General features: G+C 39.7%; 1 long non-coding RNA gene across 3 annotated transcripts in view; it reads right to left on the bottom strand.

The window, feature by feature from the left end:
• LOC117803723 overlaps positions 1 to 23,512 on the bottom strand; it is a 43,842-nt gene extending 20,330 nt beyond the window's left edge. For 2 of the 3 annotated variants that reach the window (XR_004627701.1, XR_004627702.1), the window contains exons 1-3: positions 23,397 to 23,512; positions 20,070 to 20,190; positions 13,136 to 13,317 (exon numbers count right to left, since the gene is read on the bottom strand). This is a non-coding gene — a long non-coding RNA (uncharacterized LOC117803723). Of the gene's footprint in view, positions 1 to 9,724; positions 13,318 to 20,069; positions 20,191 to 23,396 lie in introns of those variants that run through there. The other variant, XR_004627700.1, reaches the window with a different exon arrangement.
• Between the last annotated feature and the right edge of the window lie 703 nt (positions 23,513 to 24,215).

Below are 24,215 nucleotides of genomic sequence, written 5' to 3'. Positions count from 1 at the left end.
CTTAATATAAATTTCCTACCAAGTCTCATTCTCTGGTTTATCCCCAAATGATACACTTTAATCTGACAACCCTACACCAGAGTCACTCTGAGTCCTCGCTTTCTATCCCTTACTTCCCCCATATAATTGATCTGCAAGTCCTGTTAGTTCCAAAGCAGATGCTGAACTGCAACCATTTCTCAACATCTTTGCCAATAATCATCTGATACAAACCAGGCCAATCTTCTATCTAAAATTTTTAAATGGCTTCTCAGTGCACTTTGAGTAAAATCATTGTCTAAAGTAGTGGTTCTAGACCAAATTTTTAGCCTCAAGATTAAAATTTACACTCTTAAATTTTTTTTAACTCCAAAGAGCATCTGTTTATTTGGGTTATGTCAATATTTGCTGTACTAGAAATTAAAATTGAGAATTTTTTAAAAGTAGTTATATATTAATTCATCTAAAATAATAGCAAATCTACTACATGTTAAAATATGTAGTGTATTTTTTAAGATAACTGTATTTTCAAGTTTCAAGTAATTAGTGAGAAAAGGAGCATGGCTTTACATTTTTTTGCCTAACTCTATAATATCTGGTGTAATAGAAGACAGCTGGAGTCTTTACCTGCTTCTGTATTCAGCATATTACAATATATTTTTTTGGTTCAAGAGTATGAATAATGTTTTGTCTTATCATCTGTCTGGTTAGAAAAGGGAAGAGCATTTTAATAGCCTGTTTGATAACTATAGGTATTCTTTTATCATATTACTACACCAAAACTTGACAAGTAATAATTTTTACAGGTGAGTTGCAATGTGGAACCTGAAATTATATGAATGAACATTAAAATCCATTAGTTTGTCTTTTTGTTTGAATGCATCTATTACGTGCAATTTTATAACATCTTGCTTTTGTCATTTGGAAAACAATAGTTCACTGAGTTAGACAAACATTCTAAATCTTGGTATGTTTCACATGCAGTAACAACCATGTTAATCAACATCACCATGAATGTCATCGGAGAGCCATTAAGCTCATAATGGCAGAGGCAAGGTCTCCAAAATTCTAATTTTCTTTCAAAAGGCTGCTTTCATCATTTGCAACAAATACTGTCATTTACCTTTAAATGACAGTTTCGCTTCATTCACTTTCAAGAAAATGTTTGCCAAATGCCCAGGTCTGAATAATTACACTTTGTTAGTTGTTATTTCAAGGAAAAATACTGTTCCATGAAAAACTGGCTAGTTCAGCTAGCAACTCAATCACACAAACATTTTTCCTCCAGGAAACCATCATATTTGATATGGAACAGAACTGCTTCAGGTGAACTTCCCATTTTTGCCACAACAAAAATGTCAGATTAATGTAATTAATAATTTTTCTTGTTTTCTCAATGACATTCTTAAGTAAAACTGGTTTTTATTGCCCTGGATGTGCACTTTGGTAAAGAAACAATGATTGGTGGGGTTGCACTGATTCATGCTCAGGCATACTAGTTTTACCCAACATCACTTTAGTTTCATCGGCTTAAAGGTCACCCCAACTGATGGAGCACCTGGGTGGCACAGTAGGTTAAGCAGCCCATCGACTTCAGCCCAGGTCATGATCTCAGGATCCTGGGATTGAGCCCTGTGTTGCGCTCTTTCTTTCTTTCCCTGTCCCTCTGTCACTCCCCTCAGTTGCATGCTCTCTCTCTAAAATGCATAAATAAATCTTAAAATAAAAAAAGGTCAACGCAATTGAAATTAGCAAAAAAAAATCTTAGTATCATTATGACAATAATTTTGATTTTGCGGATCCTCTGGAAGAGTTTCAGCTATCTCCAACGACCATACTTTGAGAATTTCTGCAATAAGCTGTACCTAGTCATAGTGCCTTCCCTCCCTGTAATTTGAATTCCACCGAAAACCCAGCCATTTAGAATTCATGACAAGCAGGAAGATGTCAAGCTAGCTCCATTACTCTAACTTACAGAAATCTGAGTGCCTAAATTCTGTCTCTTCATTATTGAGCATAACTAAATAGTATGTGTTCATCCTGGAACACCTTCTATATATTTCATCTACATGGCTGTATGGGGTAGATAGTGTATTCTGGTTCAGAGAAACAGAACCAGTGTGTGTGTGTGTGTGTGTGTACACATACACAGAGAGAAAGATTTAGGGAATTGGCTCATGCAGTTATGGAGGTTGTCAAGTCCCAAATCTGCAGGGTGGTTTGGCAGGCTGAAGACTCAGAAAGAGCCAATGATTTAGTTTAAGTCTAAAGTCAGTCATCGGACAGAATTCCCTCTTGCTTAGGGAAGGTCAGTCTTTTGTTCCATTTGGGCCTTCAACTGATTAGATGTGGTCCACCCATATTATGGATGGCAATCCGTTTTACTCAAAGTTGAGTGATTTAACTGTTAATTCCGTCAAAAGCACTCTCTCAGAAACATTCAGAATGGCATTTGACCACACCACAGCCCAGTCAAGTTGACACATAAAATTAACCATTATACATAGTATTTCCCAGGTTCATATCCTTCCCAGAACCTCAGATTGTGACCACATTTTGGACATAGGGCCATTGCAGGTGCAATTAGTTCAGATGAGGACATGATGGCATAGGGTAGGGCCTTAAAATAATACGATTGGTGTCCTCATAGAAGAGAATGCATTGAGAGACACCATGTAAATGACAAAGGTGGAGATTAGAGTGGGGGTATCCACAAACCTAGGAAAGCCAAGGATTTCCAGTAACAAGAAGTTAATTGAAAGGCTCCCCTAGAACCTTCAGAGAGATCATGGCCCTGCCACCTCTTAATTTCAGACGTCCAGCCTCCAGATCTGTGAGGTACCACATTTCTGTCGTTTTAGGCCACCAAGTTTATGGCAACTTGTGACAGCAGCCCTAAGAAACTAATACAATGACTATACTGCCACATGGCGTAAGTGGGTCAAGGTACAAACAAAGATCTCTTCATGGGTAATAAAGAATCAGGGTTTGTCTTATAAGGGTGGGGAAACAAGAGCAAGACCCCTGACACATGCTCACTGACCTGTAGGGTGGAGAGAGAGACAAGGCTGGGGGCTGAGCAGAAAACGCAGGCAGGAGAGGGAGGGCAGTGAGATTTGGCCAAAACCAGCCTGAGTCACCTGCAAAATGAAGACAGCCAATGGAAGACATGGGGAGGAAGGGTCAGAAACGTCTTCGTCACCTTCTTAAATACAGGGAACTATCCTGGGGAGCTTGTCAGAGAGATATCGAAGCGTCTCCAAGGGTCCCAACTTGGCCTCCTGCAAAACTCGGAGTATGAAAGAGAACTGGAAGAAGAGCCAGGGGGCTGGAGAGGGAGAGTTAGATCTGCCATCTCTCTGGACGGGAAAAGAAAATGTCAGATCGCAGCTGGTAAATAAGATGTTACAGCGAAGCTTGAAAAGCCGGGTTCCTTCTACTTTGTAAAGGCTCTACCTGCATAACATGAGGGGCTCAGTGACAGACACATTAAAACACCATTAAACTGTGAAATAGAACACAGTGTGAAAATAGATTTAACCTTCACAGTGTATCGATCCCCACCCCGCGCCGTGCCCAAGTTCCTGGACAACTGTTTTATAATAGGTTTTACTTATTTTCCTGTTGCTGTTCTGACTTCCTCCGAGGAGGGTGTTATTTCTAAAAGCTCCCTGACAGTGGAAAGAAGCAGACTTGCTTCTCAGGCAGCGCCTGGCCTTGGCAGGCTCCTGCCAGCTGCTCCGCAAAGAGAAATCAGTTTGGTGAAAGTGAGGAATGACTTTGTGGTGGCCGCTGGGACATCAGACATCCAAGGAGGAGGCGGAGAACTACCGGCTCCTCCAGGAGGGGTGGGGGAGGGGAGCGGGCTGGTTCCCTGCACTGGTGGACCGACCGTGGCAGGAGGTGGGTGTCCACGCTGCTTGGGATTAAGGTTAGGCACCCAAGGACAAGGGGATCTTGCTGCCTTTTTTAGATGGCTCTTATGTTTTATTTTTTTACTTCAAAATACATCGACACACACACACACAATCAAAATTCTTTTCATAATAAGGAAGAGAAGAAAATCCGTCCCCTGTAACAACAATGATCAAAGAGCTAGGATTCTCTAAATAATTTTCTGGCTAACTTTTGGCCCACCTAAGCAGAGTAACAAAGAGTAACAGAAGGACAGCAAAGAACACTCACTTGTCACGGAAACATTCATGTTTAGTTTTGCAGTAGCTTAGAGGACCGAACAAATCGCAAGATACGTTTCTATCACAGCGTTAATACTGATAAGACCAAGTAGCCCTTAGATCTGGGACTTCCAACATCATTTTTTTCTTCAACCACCATTCTTGGGAAATGAACATCTGAGGAATAGCCCTTTCCTAAATTGTAGCCAAATCAGAGAGAAACCATAACGAAGAAATCAGCATGTGGGAAAGCATCCAAGGAACAAAAGGAGCTGCACTGGTGGCCACGGAAAGTCAGTGAAGCTGATAGGGGTGTTTTGTTTGGACGCCAACATCATTGCTCCTCAGAGAAAAACGTACCCGTGAGGATGTTCAAACTGGAGTTCTCACTACTGTGGTTCCCAAATCACGTTCCTTATAATTCTCATAGTGAGGATTCAAATGCATTGAATAAACTTGAACATCATTTTTCATACAAAAATTCTTTGTAAAAGAGGATTTAAGTGGCTTCTTAACACAAAAACAAATCTATGCCCTAGGGATAACTGCATCAGGCTTAACGGTGAACAAATAAATTCTCTTTGGGATTAGAAACATAATGAAGTTACCTCATTTTATTACTGTTATTTTAAAATATTCTGTAAATAATAACTGATGGGATAAAATACAAAAATGGCATAATAGCTCTAATAATGAAAGGGATAAAGAAAAAGTTGCCTGTAAGTTGCATGACTGCCTCCCTAGAAAATTTAGTAAGTTCTATTAAAGTCATTAAAACAAATAATTCATTTAAAGGGCACCTGTGGCTCAGTTGGTTAAGCGTCCAGCTCTTGATTTTGGCTCAGGTTATAATCTCAGGGTCATGAGATCGAGCCCCACGTTGGACTCTGTTCTGGGCATGGAGCCTGCTTAAGATTCTCTCTCTGTCTCCCTCCCCCTCCCCCCTCTAAAAAAACAGTAATAATTGATTTAAATACATTTGTCAATTAAAAACTATATATAAAATACCAGTAATTTCCTATGTTAAAAATAGAGTAAGAAGAGGGGGGTGCCTGGGTGGCTCAGACATTAAGCGTCTGCCTTGGGCTCAGGGCGTGATCCCGGCGTTCTGGGATCGAGCCCCACATCAGGCCCCTCTGCTAGGAGCCTGCTTCTTCCTCTCCCACTCCCCCTGCTTGTGTTCCCTCTCTTGCTGGCTGTTTCTCTGTCAAATAAATAAATAAATCTTTAAAAAAAAATAGAGTAAGAAGAGGATCCCTCCTCTCCAAAAAGATTGCACCCAGTTGCAACCACAAATATAAAATAAAGTGAAAACAATCCTCATAGAAAAAGAGTAGAACTCATATGAGAGAAAGAAATATTATGTCATGTTTACACATTGAGAGATTAATATTGTGAAGATTGCAAATCATCCAAAAATAATTAATGAATATAATGAAATTCCAGTAGGATATTTTAGAGCATGAAAAAAATCTGAAAATGTATGTAGAAGAAAAAGGTGGGATAGATAGCTTGGGACTTTTTTCAATGAAGAGGGATAGGGAAGGACATGACCAACCAGATCTTTCTCATTCATGAAGTGAATACTTAAGGATCCACTGTGTGCATTTTGCTTGTGGGAGAGGGAGAGGGAGAGAGAACAGACATGGCCCTGCCTCCAACAAGCTTACAGTCTTATAAAAGAGAGAGAGAGTAAAAAAATAATGACCATGATATTGTAAGTCTCTAATTACAAGCAGTAACAGGTGCTTTACAAGAAAGCTGCCAGTCATGGAGAGCAGTGTTTGGTGCTACACAGTACTACTATGCCCAAACTGGAGAACACCACTTCCTTCAACGGGCACACAAATGGTGTCACTGGGCTGCCATGCAGCACACCCAAAGCCATAAGTGTTGGTCTTCACAGGGATTGACACTGAACCTGACTCAAGAATGGAAAGGGAACGAGAGTTCCCAGGGGAAGGAAAGCAGGTTTGAAGGCCCTGCAACAAGCAGATATTGGCACAGTCGAGAAACAAAAGGAGTCTGGCGTCAACCAAAAGATGGAACTCCAGAGAATTGGGGAAAGGGGAGGAGAGAAACAGTTGGGGCCACATGCAGACCATGCAACATGGAATAGATTTTATGTGAGTGCAGTGAAAATCTCCCGAAGGGTCCTGTGAAAGGAGGTGACCTAATGAAACGAATAGTATAAGGAGTTTATTCTTTTCTGTTGTGCAGAGAATGTTCTGGATGCAGTGAAGAATGCACACAGGGCAACCACATGGTGGGCTATGCTGTGTTCCAGGAGAAAGATGGTGATGTAGCTACCCAGGGTGGGGGCGCTGGAAATGGAGAATTGAAGGATTTGACGAATACTCAGAAGGTAGAATTAATGAGATTTGTTGATTGATGGACTGGAAATTCAAAAGACCAATATAAAGCTGATTTCTTTTAAAGTTTTTCACTGGTGTAAGAGAGGCAAACAACCAAACAAAAGAAACAACAGAAACAGATCCATATGTCTATTATTATAAAATCAACTGGATGTTTTAAAACAGTGGGAAAGAAGGAATTATCCATAAAATGTATTTTGGCAACTGGCTAAATATTTTTAGGGGGAGGAGGAGAGAACCAGATAAGGTCAATACTTATCTCACAATTTACACCAAATAAAAATAAAACATTAAAAATACTAGAAGATAATATAGGTTCATTTTTTCATTTTGTTTTACTTCACTTTGTTCTTTCTTTGTTTTTGGACCTCAGGAACAAACATGATGTAACAATACTCCTTAGTTTACGGCTCACTATCATCCATTGGTTTATAAAACGCATTCTCCATCATTTTATTTGATTTTCTCCCCGTCATCATTCCCACTGTACTTCTCTGGCTCCATACGCTTCAACCCCTCCGAGAATCCACCCTGATGTTCTTGAAAGCATTACTATGTAGGGTTACTGAGCAGTTTAAATGCTAACACATGAGAAGCTCTTTAGAAAACACCAACCATGCTGTACCCCTTCAACAGATATTAACTTATCTGAAGTTTATTATTAAATTTTACTATCAAAGAATACCTCTTCCTTTAATCAAATCTTTTTTTTTAATGCTCTCTAATTCTTTGAAGATTTTCACCATTCATCCTTGTTTATTCTTTGTTAGGTTAAACCAGGCACTTTAGAGCTCTGGTTGCTATTTTAAAAGGCATATTTTTTACTTCCTTTTCTGAATGGTTATTCCCAGTATGGACGAATGCTGTTGATTTTCAAATTTTATTTTGTCTGCTCACTTGAAAAACAATGTTGAATTAGGGAGGCCTTTTTAAAGCATAATGCCAAGGTCAGAATGCATTTTTAAAAAAATACATTTATTTGCCAAGAAAACCTATCGAAGTCAAAAATATATGACAATTTGGGAAAAAATATTTGCTACACATATGACAGAAGAGAGACTAATACTCTAAGTACAGTAAAAGCTATTACAAAACAAAAAGAAAATTGTCAAATATGGGCAGCAACCATGAAGAAATAATTAGTGAAGGAATAGAAATATCCAGCAAACATGAATTAATGCTCAGTCTTATATGTAATCAAAGCTCTGCAAATTAGCAGAAGAAAGCACTTTTGCATTATCATCTGCATTAGTCAAGATTCATGTCATAGCGACAGAATCCCAACACAATGTAAATTATGCAGAGAAGGAAATTATTGGATCTGTTAACTGGTATATCTGGGGATGAGCTTTGCTTCAGTCCCAGGAGGACCTAATAGCTCCCTCCCGTCTCCTAGTGTCATGTCTATTGGATTTTATTCTGCCGGCAGATTTGTCCACTTGGCAGACAAGATAGCTGCCAGGAACTCCTTCCAGCCTGGCAAATTGAGATAAAAATCTAACAGGTCTCTTCAATGCCTATGTACAGAACCGAGGGAAGATGCCTGTCCTGGTTGGGTCACCTGCCTCTGCGAAATAGAGAGTTAACACTACATGGGCAGAAGAAGGAACCTGGGAGGGGTATTGTTCCAGTCCTCAAATTTAAAAAAAAAAAACAAAAACCCTCAAATCCTTATAAACAAACAAACAAACCAAAAACCAAGAAAGCGATTGCCCGCGCAGAGGGTTACACATGAACTTGGAAAGTTGCCAAGGATACATTCTGTCTCGTAATTGTCTTTCAGGCCCTAGTGGCAGCAAGACCTCATTACACTGCGCTTCACCTCCCAGGCCGCTGTGGGGACTTGCGGGCTGAAGTGGTTCACTTTAGACATTATATCACCGTCCTCGGAGGGAAGAGTTGCTTGCAGGAAGAGAAGGAACGATTCCGTCTTGGGGGACAAAAGCAAGCCAGCGCGGAAAGGTCTGAGACGGGGAGGGGAGGGGAGCGGAACAGGTGATCGAAACCGGGAGAATAGGTCTCTCTTCGTGAGCAATGCGGTCTGCGCTGAAGGTTACTTACAAATACAATCTCAGGCGTGTGAGAGGCACACTAACTTTTATTTTTTCTCCCCACTAAATTGATAGGTTGGCAGGTTTGAGGCCTGTGTCCTTTAGAAATCCCGCTGCGCCGCTTGGAGGTTTAATACAGCCAGGGAGGCAATAAACAGCACGAAGGTCACTCGAGCTTCTACTGTGATGGCACAATGTTTTGTTTTATGAAAAATACAAACTGCAGGGATGGCGTGAAGACTGCAGGGAGCAAATCATGAAATTCCTTATTCCCCCGGAACTTTTCAGAAAAACCCGAATTCCCTTTGACCACACGTCTGCCACCTTCTAAATTTAAATACCTTCCCATGGTAAATGGCCCGTGCAGTTCTGCACGGAGAAATGAAGGCACGATGGCTAGAGGGTTTAGGGCGGTTTTGCGAGCCCTGTGGTTCTTTCCTGCGTCCTCTGGATGCGGGGAGATCGCAGCACACAGAGCGAATTGAGAAGCCAGCAAGAGCCTGACCGGTCATGAAAGGAGGGGCGCTTAGCTTCTTTCATTTAACTTCACATCCTTTCTGTGTGTCCAGCTGCAAAGCCTCCGAGGAAGGTGTTAGAAGGCACGTAGATGTGGGGATGCCACAATTTGAGAAGGGATGGGCCCAGCATAGGCATTCTTACGATACAGCGCAGAGGCACGGAACAGCCCCGCGAAAGGAGCAAAGTGGCCTGTTCGGTTACAAGCAGGAACGGTAATGCAGAGTTGCAGGGATCAAAGAATGTTTCTTTGAGAGGTGCAATATGGGAAAAGCACTGAAAATGAATGTCACTGGGAGAGAGAGAGAGAGAGAGAGAGAGAGAGAGAGAGGAGAAAAGGCTGTTCCAGATCAAAGCAGGAGTATGTATTAAGGATGGCCGAGTAGTGCATTTTGAGTCAAATCGACCCAGTTTTGGGGACAGTATGGTTATATCAGACTGGAAAACGAGGTTGTGGCCAGCTACTTTCTAATGTTGTTTATTTTTTTTAAGATTTACTTATTAATAAATTATTTATTTATTTAATTTTTTTATTTATTTGAGAGAGAGAGTGAGAGCACATGCCTAAGCTGGGGGAGGGGGGAGAGAATCTTAAGCAGACTCCCCACTGAGCATAAAGCCCAGTGCAGGGTTCAATCTCACCTCATGACCCTGAGATCATGACCTGAGCTGAAATCAAGAGTCAGGTGCTCAACTGACTGAGCCCCCCAGGCGCCCCATGGGCCAACTACTTTCTAAGTTGTCCAACATGCCCCACCTGCTGGAAAAGAAAATTGGTCACATACATTATTATTGCTTATTTATTGCTCTAGTTGCCATACTGGACTATATCCAGTTCCTGTCCGGCAGGAATCTATATGTGTATGTCTTCCAGTCTAGAGGAAGGGTCCTTGACCCCAATCTACCACTTAAGAGACTGCCTTAAAGAGAGCTATGTTGGAGTAACACTCCTGACTTTTCTCCAGCGCCTCTATCAACACACCTGCCCAGGGGGGAGGAAGGAGGCGTGCCCATCAGAGCCATTCCCTCTTTCTCTTTGTAATCTGCCTGTCTGCACAGAGTGGGCATTTCACTCTGCTCTTCTCTGCCCTGAGGCTTACAGGATCAGGTAATTCCCCTGTGTGGAGAGGCTTCTGGTATCCTATACTCTCTGTGTCTGGCTGGGTATGACTATTTAATTCTGGGGCTTAGTATTAGGAAACCCACTCGTCCTCCTTGTTCACTAGCAGCAATAAAGATGTATTTTCATCTCCATTTGTTTGACTCCTGCATCTCTCTCTTGGTCTGACCTCAGATGGTAAAGGGGGTATTATAGCCCCCTTAAAATGCTATCACATCCTAAGAGTAGGCACTCAGTAAGTGTGTGTGTATTGAATGAAAGAATGAATGCATGCATGATTTAATTATTGAAGACCAGTTGGGGCAAGAAGCATCAAAGCCCCCACCCCATCACTCTATTGCTCTGTCAAGGCCCATCTGTGACCGTGGGCACCTGATAATAGAATCTTCCCAGGAGGTCATTTGGGGTCACCACTAATAGATCACTTTCTTTTTCCTGCTCTGAAATATTTGATTATTTCCTTCTTTTCTCCTATCATGTGAAATATGTGTCTCAAGTCCCAGAAAGATTCCAGTCATCTTTTACTCTTTGAAAACCATCACCTCCCTTTCTCCACAGATACCACCTTCTGGAGCTTTGGCCTCACTCATTTGTGCTCTCCATTTCCACAGCCAGGAATTTTAATAATCCTTGAAGTGAGGAATAGAGGGGCTCCGTTGTGATGGCATCCCCATCTGCCCCAGACACACCCCTTACTTAGAATACAATGTTTTCAGTCTCAAAAATGGGCTTTAGTATTTCTGGTTCTTTTACATATCACTCACCAAGAGGATGTCATACAGAGTTGTGGAAGACCTAAAACTTTCCCCTCCTTCTCCTCTTCTTCTTTCTTCTTCTCTTCTTCTCTTCTCCTTCTCCTTCTCCTTCTCCTTCTTCTTTTAAATTCATCTTTGATTTGGATTTGGTTCCCTTTTAGAATACACTAATACTTCCAAAACCTGGCTATCACATTGTCTCAAGAGCATGCCAACTCAAACAAGAAATCCACCTGCAGTTCAAAGCTTCAAACAAGAAATCCACCTGCAGTTCAAAGCTTGTATTTTAATGTCTAAATAGCTTTCTGAAATTGGAAGACCACCTCTGCTTCCAAAGTTTCTTTAACAATGATGAAACTCAGAGATAACCAGGACTAATGTAAGTTCAGGATAGGACTGAAAAAGGGGGTGACATTAAGAGCTCAGCCTCCACAGGTCTCTGGACAGAAGTGTCTGAGCATCAGTGTAGAATTAAAAAAAAAAAAGAGGGGGCAGTGCCCATTGAAAATGGAAAAACAATTAAAAAGTATATTGAAAGTAGAAAGAAAAAGAGAAATCATTCCTAATTAATTCTGGTGCCCTGCTCAACCCCAGCCTCTTTGTAATCCTACTGGGAACATCTTTATTGATCTGGGGGTCCTGCAGCAGGCTTCTGATGCTTATCTCAGCATAAAAACAGGCTCTTGTGATGAGCAGTGATTTAATTACATGACAATCACTGTTAACAATGCATGGCAAATACGAAAAAAAATATGCAGAGCAAGACTGGCAGTGATAAATGCAAAGAGGTGGCATTGACTTTCAGTAAAGTTTCTGGCTCAAATTCTACTGATACTTCTCTCATAGGAAAAAAGAATGTTCAGTGACTTGAAGTATCTAAGAACCAGCCTCACTGGTTCATTTTTAAGTAATAATAAGAAAGTTTAAACTTTAAAATATTAGTTTTTATTATATTAGTAGAACTTACTTCTAAAACCTGAGAATAGACCTATAATTAAGCTTTCCAACAAAAATTATGGGGCTTTAAAAGGCAGCAAATTTCTCCTGTCTGAGATCCTTAAGACTTGCTCAGTGCTTCCGTCCATAGTCAGTATTCAAAAATTATGGAAGGAACTAGTGGAAATTGAATACGTTTTTACGATAAGACCCTTTCAGAATAAAATTTCAAATGTCTTCAGACGTGTTCTTATGCCTAGGCTTTTAGATATATCAAAGCACATATGTAAGTCTAGGCGTATGGAAAACAGTAAAATACATTCCCATCTTTATCACTAGACTAACTTGGGTTAACCAAAACTAATTACTAGTTTAGAATGATAATGTCATAGTGGTAATTGGCACAGGTTGTTTTAAACCATTTGAACAGATAAATATGTACATAAGGGCCAAAAATTATGCTTAATTTGGTTTCATAAAATCTGGCGAACTGAACACGGTGGAATGGTTCTTCTTTAATAAGAAGCTAATAAAATTAGAGTATTGTACAAAAGAGAATAAATGCACAAAAGCTGAGAGTGTGAAGGAGGAGTCATGACAGACAAGCTGTGGAGCAGTGTGGGGGTGAATGGAACATGATGATAGCAGGTGGAGAGCTAATGCCAAATAGGGGATTAGGCCAGTGGAGTCTCTGCACTTGTGGAGCGGAGCAAGGAGCAGCTTGGTCCTTGGCATCACTCAGAAAGCGCATCTTTAAGCTGGCAGGGTCTAAAAGGGGCACGAATGAGAAGAGGTTCTAGGAAGAGAGAGACTCACTGGAAGCTGGAATGGCCTCAATACATAAAACCCAAGATTTCTCCTTTTGAGAATATCAATGGATTTTCTTCAGGCAGAATATGTAATAGTCAAGGGCACAAGCCCCAGAGCCAGCCTGGCTGGACTCAAAACTCAGGTCTGTTTCTTACTAGCTGTGTGACCTTGAACAATTCTGTAACTATGTGTGCCTTACTTTCCTTTTCTGTAAAATGGGGATATGATAGTATAACTACTGCACATGGTTGTGTTGAGGATTAAATAATTATTATGTTTACAATACTTACAACACTGCCTAAATGTCAGCTATGAGTAATATCAACATTCATAGGGTGGTGTTGGCAAGTTCAGAACCAAGTCTTTCTTATTCTGGCATTTGGAAGGACTCACAGCCTGGAACAGACTCTCTGCCTACCTGAGCGCATACAGCCAGTGGGCACACTCTCCCCAGACTGACGGAGATCTTCTTCCAAAGGTGGATTTATCAGGAGAAGGACCTACTTATCCACCAGCAGAGAAGACCTGCGGGTGTTGCCTAGGACAGCCAATCCAGCTCTTGGGTCCCAAATAAGAAGAATCAATAATGGATCCACAGACCTGTGAGGAAAACAAATAATGTGAAAGAAGAACTGACATGGAAGAAATAGATGATTCAGGAAGACAGATGAAAACAAAGCAAAACAAAAAACCACTCTATTACCTTCAGATTTGAGAAAATAGTAAAGAAGAAGGAGAAGAACAGACTGCTATGGAAACAATAACAATTTAAAATATGATTGGTCAACTTAAATAATTAATTGAAAGATCGAAACAGAAAATCAAATAAGTTTCCCAGAGTGTAGAGCAAAAGAAGAAATAGAAGAGGAAAAAAAGAGAGGGAGAGGGACGAAGGATTATTCAAAGTCTTACTTCTCTGTACAGTTGCCTCAATAAGGAGGAAGAGAAATTACGCCATAGATAAGAGGGGACACATTTTTAGGCCTGAACTGGGTAATAAGGTATAGCTTGAAAGGCTCATTCCAGCCTGAGTGCCAACAGGAATGAATTGAAAAGTGATCTAGATCTAGGTGAAACCTTGTGAAATGTGCAAGCAAACGTAAACTAATAATTCTTAAAAACAACACAAACACAACCAAAAAAAGTGAAAAAGGATAAAAGGTTGCCGACGGAGCAAAAGCGGATTGGCGCCAACCTCTTGTGGGCCACTAGATGCAACAGCTCCAGGGCTCCGAGGGAAGAAATGTTTTTGTGAAATCGGCACTGAACCATGACCTTTGAACTGTAGACAAGCACCAGTGGCAAATAAATACATTTTCAGAACGCAAAGCGCTCAAATACGTAACTTTCTATATATTCTGTCTTAGAAAGTTGTTTCTAGGGGCGCTTGGGTGGCTCAGTCGGTTAGCATCTGACTTTGGCTCAGGTCATGATCTCAGGGTCCTGGGATCGCGCCCTGAGTCAGGCTCCCTGCTCAGTGGGGAGTCTGCTTCTCCCTCTCCTTCTGCACCCCCCCCATGCTCCTTCTTTTTCTCTCTTTCTCTCAAATAAATAAAATCTTTAAAAAATTAAAAAAACAAAAGTTGTTTCTAGATGTCCTTCAGCATAATCAGAGAGAGGGCATGTGGCCCAGGAAGCCATAGATGTGACCCAAGAGAGAAAGGAAGGGGTATTCACAGTATGAGGAGGTGACAAGTGGGAGGGGGTTGAGACATGGTGCAAGGGCAGGACGGTGGCATCCTGAGCTCAAAGATGGAGGAGTTGAAACACTGGCTCAAGTTAACAGAACAAAAAAATAAAGGCACATGGTTTAAAGGCATAAAGAAAAAGAAAATTCAAATATAAAATGGCATTACTTCACAGTACAGAAATCTATACATTAAACAACATACATTATCCTAACCTAACACAAAAATGTAGCAGTTGCAATAATGATAAAAAAAAAAAAAAACTTGCACTTTTCCAAATTGCTTACACAGCTGGTCTGGCTCGCTCTCTCTCTGATCTCTTTTTATCTGTGTGAAATTACTAGATTTCCTCTGCACAAAACCCCCATTTGAAAGCCAAGACACAGTGGCATGAACTGACTAAAATTCGCACCGCTAGGAAGTTAGCTTTTTTCCCGGTCCCGGCATTGAAAAAATTCTATACACAATTGAGCCCAGCTAAATTTATGTCCCAAAGGATGGTAAGTGGCAGGAGTAGATGCCAGCAGTGGAATTTTCATGCATCAAGTATTAAAATGCAAAACTGCTGTCCACTGTGGAGATTCACCTTGGTGGAAAATGATGACTCACGCAGTCCCCCATGTCAATATGACAAACCTATTAAAATGTGATGAATTCCTCAGGTGAACACTTCTCATTAGCTTGACCTGTGGTCTATTTGTTGAAAAGCATATGTACATTTCCACATGTAGGCACCTAATATCTCTTTAGCAGACTGAGTTCCACGCAACTCACCAATATTAATAGAATACAGATTTAGAGACAAAAGAAATACGGCAAGTTGGTTGTTGGTTTTATTTTTTATTTTATTTTTTTAAGATTTTATTTATTTATTTGAAGAGACAGAGACAGCCAGTGAGAGAGGGAACACAAGCAGGGGGAGTGGGAGAGGAAGAAGCAGGCTCCCAGTGGAGGAGCCCGATGTGGGGCTCGATCCCATAACGCCAGGATCACGCCCTGAGCCGAAGGCAGACGCTTAACCGCTGTGCCACTCAGGCGCCCCTGGTTGTTGGTTTTAGGTTCTAGCAGATTCCAGCGTGCTTCGGCAACTCACAGCTTAATTGGTATTTCTATTGTTATACAATTTCTAGCTTTACAGTTTCCAGTTCTGACATAATCATTTCCTAGTGTGAGTCACAAGTAATGTGACTGTGTGGTTAAAATTCCAGGGTACTATTAAGATAATCAACTACTTCAATCCAATCTTGGGCCAAATCCAGAGAGAAAATTCCCCAAACCAATCAATTTAAAGGACTGCCATTTCATTTTTTTTTTTAGTGTTAAGCCTTTATTTTTGACAGCTTGTTCAAAAAGACTTATGTAATTATGATTGCCAACTTGTGATTTTCTGAAATGATAGGAGACAAGTTTAACACGGATAATTGAAACTGAGAATTGGGGAAATATAAGCCCAAACTGTATCTAATGATGAGTTTCAACATCCGCTTTTGCTGAGCATTGAGACAGTATTGTTACACAGCAAAATGGACTGATCTAATGCTGAGATCTTCGAAAATGGAAACATGTTATGTTATGTACAATACTAGAATTTAGGGTTCCGTCCCTAACTGTCTCATCCTATTACTTTAGCGGAGAAACTGAGTTAGGGTGTACCACAATTTTGTACTCAGCTGGTTCAAGGATTAGTATTAGTGATGACATCAAGAATTAGAGTTTTGGAGTCTGGCTTTTATTTGGCTAACAGAGATGAGTCTCCTCTCCTGGCCCTACTATATAAAAGCATTTCCTTCTGAGTTAAATTTACACCCGGATTGTCCTCCTTCCATGCTTCACCTCTGGAGCTGACCATTAGTTGGCTGTGAGGCTTCTTAATGGAATTTTAATGATGGGGAATACCTCGGAGAGAAGTAAATGTTCGTGCCTCTCTACACAGCTCGTTCAAATACTACCACGACTAATGTATTACATTAAAGTGTATAAAAGGGCGGATTTAGGTGGAGAACATAGATTTTCTGATTCTTAGCTTGATGTTCTTTATATCATCCCATACTGTCTTGAAGCCTTTATTAAGACATTAAGAGCATAGGATGATTTTTCACCTACTATTATTTTTCAGTGATGTTCTGAATAAAGTAACGATGTGTATATGTATATATGTGACATGCTCCTGTGAATGGATGGGCATAACCCACAGAAGTATAAGAAATTCTGCTTTGAAAATAAATATGGACAACAGAATCTCCTAGGAAAACAGGAGAGAAATGTGCTCCTGCCAAAACTGGTCAATTTAGATGAGGAAGCCTTAGCGGATGGGGTAGACAGAATAATGACCCATGATGGGTATCCACATCCTAATCCCAGGGACCTGTGAATGTGTTCGGCTACATGGCAAAGGGGAATCAAGGTTGCTGATTAGCTATCCTGAATATAGGGTAATTATCCTGGATTACTCAGGTGGGGCCAGTATAATCATTATATATATAGTATTTTATAGTCCTTACACATAGAAAGGGAATTGGAAAAGACAACCAGAGGAAAAGCAGAATGACAAGGATACTGGTCAGCATTGCTGGTTTTGAAGATGGGGGTGGGGTGGGGGGAATGGCAAGGAGCAGGGTTGTGGGAGTAGCCTCTAAAACCTGGAAAATCAACTCTCACCTAAAGCTTCCAGAAGGAATGTAGTCCTGTTGACACCTTGATTTTAGCCAAGTGAGATCTTTTGGGACTTCTGATTTCTAGAACTATAAGGCAAATTTGTCTTGTGTCCAGCCATGAAATTTCTGGCAATCTGTGATAGCAGCCATAGAAACCAACACAAAGGAGTCCCTTTAATGCATCTTATCATTTTTGACCTGCAAAGGGGACACGGCCTCAAAATTAAACCTCACTGAATATTTCTGTTTATAATCTGACTTGTGTTGTTTAATGATTCTGGGAGACTTTATTCTTCCAGACATTTTCATTGTACTTCTCTTTATTATACTTTTAAGCAACAGTGAAGGAAGGGAAAAAAATAGCCTGGTGTGTAGTGTTTAGCCAATTTCCATCAAATGTTTACCCCTCCAAATAGATGTTGTTTTCCCAATTCAGCTAATGTGATATGAAACTTCAGTAATTTGTATTTTCTGTTGCATATGAAATTTGGATATCTACAGCATCAGAATTCACAATATGAAAGCCGTTGTTTATAATTTCTCATGTATTTTCATTGTCTTTCCTCACATTATAACAACTGGCTATTATAAAGAAGATGAAAATGAATCTTTGTTTTCTAGGATTCTTATTTTCTTCATTACAGCAAGTATTCAAACTTCCTGTGACATAGTTTAATGCATACTGAGTAAGTTACTAGATCTTTACATCTTAAAATTTTTTTGAGGATTTTATTTATTTATTTGAGAGAGAGAGAGCAGTGGGAGGGTCAGAGGGAGAGAGAGAATCTCAAGCAGACTCCCCACTGAGCGCAGAGCCTGTTGTGGGGTTCAATCCCAGGACCCTGAGATCATGACTTGAGCAGAAACCAAGAATCAGAAGCTTAACTGACTGAGCCACCCTGGTGCCCATAGATCTTTACATTTTATTTAAAACCATGAATACTGAGCAATTAAAGTATTTTGAACACCCCTGATAATTATAGTTTTATTTATAAATTATGTTTATACAAAATGATTAAAATATTATATACTTTATGAAACATGCCAGACAAGGACATTTTTTTATTAGATAAAAATAATAAACAGGGGCGCCTGGCTGCCTCAGTTAGAGGAGCATGTGACTCTTGATCTTGGGGTTGTGGGTTCAAGCTCCATGTTGGTGACAGAGATTACTTAAAAATAAAATCTTAAAAAATAAACAAATAAATAAGTAAAAGTAGGCCATAGAATAGAAGAAGTGAAACAGTTAAAACCTTGAAGTTTGGCATGAGTGGGTGGCTCAGTCAGTTAAGTCCCTGCCTTCTGCTCAGGTTATGATCCCAGTCTCCTGGGATCCAGTCCCACATTGGGCTCCTTGCTCAATGGGGGGCCTGCTGCTCCCTCTGCCTGCCGCTCCCCCTGCTTGTGCTCTCTCTCTCTCTGACAAATATATAAACAAAATCTTAACGAAACAAAACAAAAAAAACCCAAAAAAACAAAAAAAAACCTTGGAGTTCACAGAAATAGGCTTGATTCCCATTCCACATACTACCATTATCTGGCTTCTTCTTTTTTTTTTTTTTAAGATTTTTATTTATTTATTTGTCAGAGAGAGGGAGAGAGATTGAGAGAGAGATAGAGAGAGCACAAGCAGGGGGAGGGGCAGAGGGAGAGGGAGAAGCAGGCTCCCTGCTGAGCAGAGAACCCGATGTGGGACTCGATCCCAGGACCCTGGGATCATGACCTCAGCAGGAGGCAGACGCTTAACTGACTGAGCCTCCCAGGCATCTCCATTATCTGGCTTTGATAGAGATTCTGTAAGGGCTTGGTTTCCCCTCTGCAAGATGAGAATGATAATAATTATAGTATGAGAAATTCAGGGAGGATGATGAAGACTATATATATTATATACATGTATAATCTTTCCAAATCATTTCATGAAGACAAGCAGGGAAATTATGATATCATAACCAAAATGTATATACAACATAAGCCACCCAAACTAGATGACATGACATCTCCAAGAGCCCCAAAATGTAAATGGGTGAGGACAAACTTGACAGTTTCAAGACCTACATGGTATCCGCAGAGGAGGCATGGGACATCTGATGGAACTGAGATAAAAACAAAAACAAATTTCCAGAAAGTAGTCAGAGAAGTATGGCAGGCAATATGTGGACAGCAGCTGAGACTAGGAAAGACTTCCACACATTTCAGTTTTTAGGTGAGTGCGTGGTAGGGTCTGACGGAACTGGGGCCATCGGGCACTATGAATGCTCACATATCAAAACCCACAGAGCAAAGCTTCCTTTTAGGACAAAGTCCCCTGGTAAGTTAAAAACTGTTATGAGTGGAAATGAAATTGAGCGCAACGTGAACAATGGGGCGAAGGAGGCAGACATTTAGATACCAGCAATAAAAAAAAGAGGAGAGAGAACTCAAATGGCAAAGCCATGTTTTTTATCGCTTTGCAAGAACAGTAGCTGTGAAGCTATCCTGACCCACATCTCCATCCTAAAACCAGACAAAAGTAATAAATTGCACTGTGTTAAAATGTAGAGCTTCATTTCATTGAAAGACATCATTGGCAAGTCATAAGAAGTGAAAAGGCAAGTCATAAAATGGGAAGAGTGCTTGTCATCCATATCTCTGCCAACTGGTTCATAGGCAGATTACATGGAAGGAAGTTTCATAAAGAGTGAAAGAAAAAGAAGATAATGCACTTGAGGAAAAAAAAAATGGCAATTGGGTTGAATAAACCCCTCACAGAGGAGAATTACAGGAGTCCCTCCTTCCCCGCTGGGAATACGTTCCAAGATCCCTAGTGGATGTCCAGAACCTTGGATAGTACCAAACCTATGTGTACCATGTTTTATCCTATACATACATACCTATGATCATTTATAAATTAGGCACGGTGAGAGATTCATAACACTTAATGATACAATAGACTATTGTAACAATATACTGCAATAAAAGTCATGCGAATGTGGTCTGTGTCTCTCAAAATCTCGTCTTGTGCTGCACTCACCCTTCTTGTGAAGATGTGAGATGATAAAATGAAGTGACATAGCTTTAGGCTGCTATTGACTTTCGGACCATTCACCAGGAAGAGGGTCATCTGCTTTTGGAGTGCGGTTGACCATGGGTAACTGAAACCATAGAAAGCAAAAGCACCAAAAAATATGTAAAAAAGCAAAAATATATATAAAAGCTAAAACTTTTTTTTTTTTTTTTTTTTTTTTACAAAATACACCATAATCAGAGCTTAAAGACGTCAAACTTGGAGAGATATTTGCAATTTCTATCCCAGGTGGTTAGGGGAGACTACCATATCTAAATGGTGAAGGGAAGATATGACAATGTGCCCAATGTCTTTAGCCATCAGAAAAATGCAGATTAAAACTGTAATGAGATGCTACTGCACACACATCCAAAGAGTTACAATGAAATGGGTTGGAGGTGTGGAGTGTTGGGGAAGATGTGGAGCTGTCAGAACTCTCCTACAATGCTGGTTGAAATGCAAATTGGTCCAACCACTTCAGGGAAGTGTTTGGGTGTATTTCCTAAAGCTTGATGTACGTACCCTATGACTCAGTAAGTCTACTCCGAGGATATACTCAGCAGGACTTGAACATTGACTGAAATGCCATTTTGAATAGGCACACTCTATACTTGGGATAACTGAACAACACTGGATAACAAAGATCAAAATTGAGACATTTTTCTAGTAAAACTACTGAACTTCCAAGGAAAAATAGTAAGTCACTTATAAGTAGTAGAAAATCCGACTGACATTAGACTTTTTGACAGCAGCCTCTATGTCAGAAGAAAATCAGATTTAAATGTACAAACAAAAATTGCTTAAATATTTAAAAATAAAACAGCAAACAAAATGATCACATAAAAAAAAGAAAACAAGGGTAGGTTCTTCTGTCACCTGTGAATGAGGAAAACTTCCTTAATGATCAATCAAAATCCAGGAACAATATGGAAAAACACAGAATCAATGACTTTATAGAACAACCAAAAAAATATAAAAACTAAAACTTTTTTTTTAATAAAAGACACCACAATTAGAGTTTAAAAAATGATAATCTTGGAAAAAATATTTGTAACATATCACAGATGGTTAATATTCCTATATAATTATTTTCTAAAAAATAAAAAAATACTAAAATTCCTATACAAAAAAATGGGCTAGATAAATAATCAGATAATTAGAACAAGAAATGCAAAAAAAAATGGATGTTCAACATAGGAAAAGCATTTCTCATTATAAGAGAAACTCAAATTAAAACTATACTCAAATACTATTTCTCACTTATCAGATTGTAAAAATCCAGAAGTTTGTCAACCAACCACACTGGTGAGGCTGGGGGAACAGGCATTCTCAAACACCACTGGAGACAATACAAAATTGTTAAGAGCCCTGTAAAGAAGAATTCAGCTATACCTATCAAAATTACATGTATATTTACCTTTTGACTAAGAAATCCAACTTCTAGGAATCTATCCAAAAGAATCATTGGTAAAACTATAAAGACATGTAGGTACAAAACAATTCATTGCAGGGTCATTTGTAAAGCAATAGATGGAAAGAACCAAATATCTATTGCTTGTTCCATCCAAGCTGCAAAACAGAATGGGATCATCTTTGCATGCTGTTGCAGGGTGCTCTCCAGAATGTGTTTTCCAGTGAAAAATGTAAGTTGCATGGAAACATTTTAGAAGGGTACCAATTCTCTTTGAAGGAGGGGAAGAATTATGTGTGTCTCTATATGCGTATGCTAAAAAATTGAAAAAACAAGATGGCAGGAAAAGCCACAGAATTGATCTGAATGGTTACTTCTGGGAAGAAGGATAGACTGATCTGGAGAAAGCAGCAATAGAAATCAGGCTTATTTGATGATACTTTGTGCTGCAGATTTGACTTTGGAGGAGAGTGACTATTTATGTATTATCTAAAAAATTAAATATTAAAAAGCAATCCCTAAAGATGAAAATAAGTAAATAAAACGAATGAACCTACATATGTCTGTGGTTGGTAGCATCGTGCCAGAGAGAAACTATTCTAAGTAACTCAAAGACAAAAATTTGAAGAACTACATAAATCGATGAACAAATTTAGTGATAATGTTATGAATGGGAGTGCTGGCGTTACTGTTCTCAGACTGCTGTGACTGTGTTCTGGGATAAAAGAACATGCTTTATTATGTAATATCCTAATTATATCATTAGGGGGGTTATTGAAACCTGGGATTCACCATCGAGGGGAAATAAGACACACAAGTAATATTAAAGACGTTAAGTAAAAACTCTGTAATCAGAAGTGTCGGCATGAATTCATGATGTATAGCATTAAAAAATATTTCCTAGTTCTGTGCACTGAAAATAGCTACAGACAACTGGAAACTCAGCAGTACTGAGCACCCCTAGCACCCAGCAGTGTGATGGTTAATTTTAAGCATCAACTTGACTGGGCCATGCAGTGCCCAGATATTTGATCAAACATTTTCATGCACGTTTCTGTGAGGATGTTTGGGATGAGATTAACACTTATATTGGTAGACTGTCTAAAGCAGATTGCCCTCCCTAATGCGTATGGGCCTCACTAATCTGTTGAAAGCCTGACTAGAACAGAAATTCTCACTTCCTGTAAGTAAGGGAGGTTTCTCTATGCCTCACTGTCTTCAGACTGGAGACACTGGCTTTTTTCTTGCCTTCAGTCTGAAAACTGACACATCGGCCAGCGTTTTCGAGGTTTCCAGGCTGGAACTACATCATTGCCTCTCCTAGGTCTCTAGCTTGCTGAGTCACTGAGCCAATTCCCTATAATCAATCTCTTTATAAGTACACACACACACACACACACACACACACACACACACACATCCCACGGTTCTTTTCCTCTGGGGAATCCTAACTAATGCACCCAGATTGTGGTGCTGAAATATCATTTCCCACTGAAAGGAACCAGGACTCTTGAGACAAATGACTGATTTCTGGTCCACAGTAAGATAGGTATAGTATGAATTTGGAACATTTCATTATGTCAAACATCAAGGAAACAATCAAAAACTACTAAGATCATGTCAAAAGAAATCAGAAGCTAACTCAAAGGGACGTTCATTGGTCAAAGATGGGATGATTTTTATATAGGGATAGTAATTGGAAACATAGTAAAAAGTTTAAACCTGTTGGTTTATAGACAAAAGATGTAATTAATCATTCGATGCTGGTGAATAAATCTTTTTTTTAAAATGGTAAATAAAGGGAAAATATCCTCAATTTCCTATAAGAATTTTACTATTGGCATTTGTCTTTCTCTGACTGGTTTATTTGCTTAGCATCATACCTTCTAACTCCAACCAAGTCGTTGCAAATGGCAAGATTTCACTCTTTTCGATGGCTGAGTAATATTCCATTGTTTTTATATACCACTTCCTAAGAAACAAAACAAATGAGCAAAAGGGGAAAAGAGAGAGAGAGAGAGAGAGAGAGAGAAAGACCAAGACACAGACCCTTAATTATAGGGAACAAACTGACGGTTTCCAGAGGGGAGGTGGTTGAGGGGATCGGGGAAATAGGGATGGGGTTTAAGGAGGGCACTTGTTGTGATGAGCAACTGGTGCTGTGTGGAAGTGTTGAACCACTATATTGTACACCTGACACTAATGTAATGTATGCTAACTAACTGGAATTTAAATAAAAACTTAAAAAAAAATTTTACTATTGGTTAAACAAGTGGTAGAACGAGGCATTCACTTTTTTGCAGTATAAACTAATAAATACAGAAGAAAAACAAGATTTAAACTATTCCTATACTGTAGCTCTAATGAATTAATGGATCTAAACTTTAACAACTGCCCAAATTATATGCCTCTTGGTGGCAGAGTATATCAGCATTACAGAGAATTATTTCCAAAAGTATCAAAGCTGTATCTGAGGACACTTCTTTCCAACTACAATTTGCAGAGAACAGGAAAAACAGATGAAAATATTAAACCACACCATGCAGGTGCAATCTTCAAAATTCAGATGGTCAGAAGCTCTACAGGAAAAAACACCAGTTCCTTCAATGAATAAATTGCCAGAAAAAAAAAGAGTAGAGGCATAATGACTTAAAAGACATTTCAGAGACATATCCAAAAATCACAATTTGTAGATCCATTAA

This window comes from Ailuropoda melanoleuca, chromosome 9 (assembly GCF_002007445.2).
Source record: "Ailuropoda melanoleuca isolate Jingjing chromosome 9, ASM200744v2, whole genome shotgun sequence".
Lineage (NCBI taxonomy): Eukaryota > Metazoa > Chordata > Mammalia > Carnivora > Ursidae > Ailuropoda > Ailuropoda melanoleuca.
Note: the sequence above shows the minus strand (reverse complement) of the source record. Positions and strands in the feature narration are given on the sequence as shown.